Raw genomic sequence first — 4,182 nt, forward strand, 5'->3', positions numbered from 1 at the left:
CATTGAGAGTGCACGCGCCTGCGTGTAGGCCCGTGGGCTGGCACTATCGTAGGCGGGCTTGCCCCAGAGCCCATTCCTTTGTGGTGTTGGATTAGCAGACAGTGGGCCGTGTCCATTGTGGATGGGTTGGAAAAGAGAAAAATGCCGTTAAAAAAGAAAGAAAGAAAAAAGGCCGTTATAAGTAACTGGGAAAGTCCTAGATCCACTGGACTTGGCAAGGCTACGTGACCCTGGTTCGCAAGGCTTGGGGGGGTAAGTGGGCCGTATACCGAAATGGTACAGCCAAGGCCATGCACGAGGACGTGCATGCTCCCAAGGGGGGAGGATTGATGAGAATCCCACATCGGAAGATGGTGGGTTTGGAGTCTAGCTTATAAGGGAGGACAAACCTTCTATTGTCAACCTGGGTATTCATCAATCTGTTAGAACATGACGAGGAACTACATGAACTACTTTCTTTAGCCACGGTTAATCCGAGTGGTCTATAAACTGTTTTCACATCTATCTGTCTGTCTGTGTTTAGGCGTTGATATTTCCTTTGTATTGCTTTTACCTCTTTGACTGTCTAGTCGATGTTTTTAAGCTTTGAATTGTACCAACTCTTAAGGATTTGGCTCTCAATCTGCTGGTTCTCCCTGGGGTGGCCAATAGATTGGTATCTGCAGTTATTACATAATGAATTTGGTATTTTATGTCGTGTTAGTGGCTATCTAATCTTCAACAAAATAATTTTTATACCCTCAATCCCCAATGGACAAACTTGTATGGTGTTCATATCATTTGGTAACGTGTTTGATATTTCAATGATTAAGTCGTAACATGGACTATCTAATAGTTGTGAAAAGTAATATTTATCCTGTAATTGCCTTAAACGGAAAGGAGCCACATTTCTCATGTTTCGCAAAAGAAAAGGGGACAAAACTTGTCTAAGAGTGTACGTAGGACCCATCATCCTTGAAGGGCTCTATCTAATATAATGAAACGGTAGTGCTAAATGTCCCAACAAAAATTATCCCAATTCTTCCCAATCCTACATGGCACTCCACATCAATATTTTGTCACTATATAAACACTCACATTCTCTCCCTCATCTCTTTCCCCCATTTCTCTCTCCTCTCTCCTTTTCTCCCTCCCACTCTCATGAAACAATCTTCACCACCACTGTAGCTGTTCCGTCCGACCATCGATCGGAGTTGTCAACCCACCAATGGATGCACCCGACCACCATAATCATTTTTCGACCCTTCATGCCACTCACCGCCGCTCGTATAGTTAGAAAAGGCAACAAAAGGACGATGTCACCATGACACAAATCGCGTCAATCCAACCACCTCCAGCAACATTCCCGACAACTGACCACATATATCAGCTGATGAGATATTTATCTTGGTTTGGGGTTTAACTTTTCGCAAGGTATTTTAATACTGATGAGCTGTCATTATCTCAGCCATCAAATTAGATGGATGGCTGAGATTAAGAAAACTACAGCCAACTACTACATATATCACTACAGCGTCCATTATCTCATGACATACTCCATGGTGGACCGCTGATGTGGCTTGCCACATCAATTATGGACCATTATGGACAAAAATATTATGGATACTTATCATTTTCACTCAAAATACGGGAGCTAACTTGCCAACAATTATACTGACTTGCCTTCCATTTTATAGATTAGAGAAGCTAGACATTACAATGATCAATGCCTTTGTTTGAGTATTAGAAATTGATTTTCCTGTGTCCAAATCCTTGAAAACAAGCAGGTATTGCATATAAAGTGGCCCAAGCATCGCCTCAATTCGTCTTGAGATTCAAGGATATTGACATCTAAAAAGCAAAGGCCCAGACTAGTAATTATAATATCTAATGGAAACATGTTGAAGACATTAAAACAGAGAAATGCATGTGTAATTCTTCTACCATTTTTTGTTTTTATAAGCTGAATTTATATTAGCACAAAGAAGAGCATAATTAATTACATAACAGGGGATTATCTGACTTTATACCAACAATACTAAGCCAGAAGAAACCAGCAAGTTGAGAACAACCCAAAAAAGTTATTTGTAGCAGCATACAAAATAGCGAAAAAATAACCAACAAATACTAATCTTATTTCGACACAACAAGCCATGGAAACTTAATGCTCTGGATTTTGAAGCCGCGGTGTTGGAATAACAATCAAAGGCCTCGCCTTCTTGACAATAATCCCTGATTTTTCTGATAATTCGAGCTCTTCACCTGGCGGTAACTTCCAGTCAAAAGATTGCAACCATGAAGCCAGCAAATACATTACCATCTTCTCTGCTAAGGGAACCCCAGCACAAATCCTCCTCCCAGAACCAAACGGAAGATACTTACAATTATTACCAGAGAAATCCAATTTGCAATCTTCACCATTCAAAAACCTCTCAGGCCTAAATTCTAAGGGGTTGTCCCAAAGTTCGGGGTCTCTCTGGATAGCCCATACGTTCAAGAAAACTTGAGTACCCCTTGGAATGGTGAATCCGCCAACTGTGGCGGATGAGCTTGGACAACGTGGTACTAGCGTTGGTACTGCAGGGTGCAAGCGACTTGTTTCCTTCACTACAGCATCCAAATAGAGTAGTTTGGGCAAGTGGAACTCTTCGACAGAGTTGTTCACACCAATGACTTCATCCAATTACTGCTGTACCTTTTTCATTATATGTGGATACATCATCATCTCTGCCATTGCCCACTCAACCACGGTTGCCGTGTCCCCCGTTCCACCGATCAAAACGTCCTGTGAACCACACAATAGAGGAGCAAACATCAGTATATCCCTTTCTAAATCATTATTGGTTCAAGGTAACTAAAGAAGAAAACATACTACGAGCATGCCCTTAGCTTGGTTCATGGTAATTGATGTAGCAAGATCGTTACGTTCTTGAAGCTCTAGCACAAGTTGCAAGAAATCCCTTCCTTTCTTTTTTCCTACTCCATCTTCTTTCACAGCAATATTGGAGCTCATGTGTTTCTCGATTATAAAATTAACAATATCTTCTATCCAGACACCTACTTTTCTCGTTCTCCTCTCCACACCCTGTAGATCAAATCTTGCAAGAAACGGGAAAAAATCCGAAACATTTGCCTCCCCCATTATCACCATGAGTTCCGCCACAGCCTTTCGAAACTCCGCTGTGACTTTCGTCCCCTCCTCTCCTTGTAATGTTCCTCCCCACAGTATGTTCATGATAATATTAAACAAAGTCCCAAAAGCCAGTTCACCAAAATCCAGACACTCCCCTGATTTGCCATGAACATTCTTCATACTCTTCTCCACCTCTTGTTTTCTCAAACTGTAACAAGCGTCAAGACTTGTACTGCTCAACAGCTCTCCCACAAACACCTGGCGCATCTTTCTCCAATCAGGACCTAACGGTAGCCAGGTAATGTCGTTTCCAACAAAGGCTGCAACTTTTACTGAGACTGGTGGATCTCGGTTTGCAAAGATCGAGTCTTGGTCACGAACCACCTGTTTTGCTAGTGATGGCGAGCTAATCACAACGCAGAGTTTTTTCCCGAGCTTGAGCTTGTAGATGGGGCCGTAGATTTGTGCCAATTTTGCGAATGTGTGGTGGAGATGGGTACCAAGAAAGGGGAGGCACCCGATTATTGGTAATCCTCGAGGACCTGGTGGTAGAGGAGCGATTTTGGTTCTTGATTTCTTGATCAAGAAGATCCATAACAATACCGAAATAATCAGGACAGTAATGGCCAAAATTGCACCGGAAATTTGATCGTTCTCAAAGTTTAGATGGCCCAACATGTTTGGGGTTGTTGCATGTGTGAGGTGATGGGGAAGGGATTGTATTAGAAAATATAGTAACCCATTCTCACTTGCATCATCAAGTACGCCTTCTTAATCCTACGGCTAAGATCTCAATAACACTGTTTGTTATTTTCACATAATTGGAGCTCTACAATTTCCTAAATCTAGTTGCATGCCCGCGCTTCGCGCGACACGTAATTAGTTTGGAAAATAAAGATTTTTGACAATTTTTTGATACTTTGTTAGCATGATGAACAACAGAGCTTGAATTGTAGAAAATGGAGATAATTGTGAGATGAACAAATAACTACAATACATTTTTTCTTAATATGCTAAGAAATAATTTTCTAAGAGTGAGCAAGAAATTTGATGCATAAAGAAAAAAATAT

At 41.4% G+C, this 4,182-nt stretch overlaps 1 pseudogene; it reads right to left on the bottom strand.

The window, feature by feature from the left end:
• Positions 1 to 2,041: 2,041 nt before the first annotated feature.
• LOC119987556 lies at positions 2,042 to 3,808 on the bottom strand (annotated as a pseudogene).
• Between the last annotated feature and the right edge of the window lie 374 nt (positions 3,809 to 4,182).

This window comes from Tripterygium wilfordii, chromosome 20 (assembly GCF_013401445.1).
Source record: "Tripterygium wilfordii isolate XIE 37 chromosome 20, ASM1340144v1, whole genome shotgun sequence".
NCBI lineage: Eukaryota > Viridiplantae > Streptophyta > Magnoliopsida > Celastrales > Celastraceae > Tripterygium > Tripterygium wilfordii.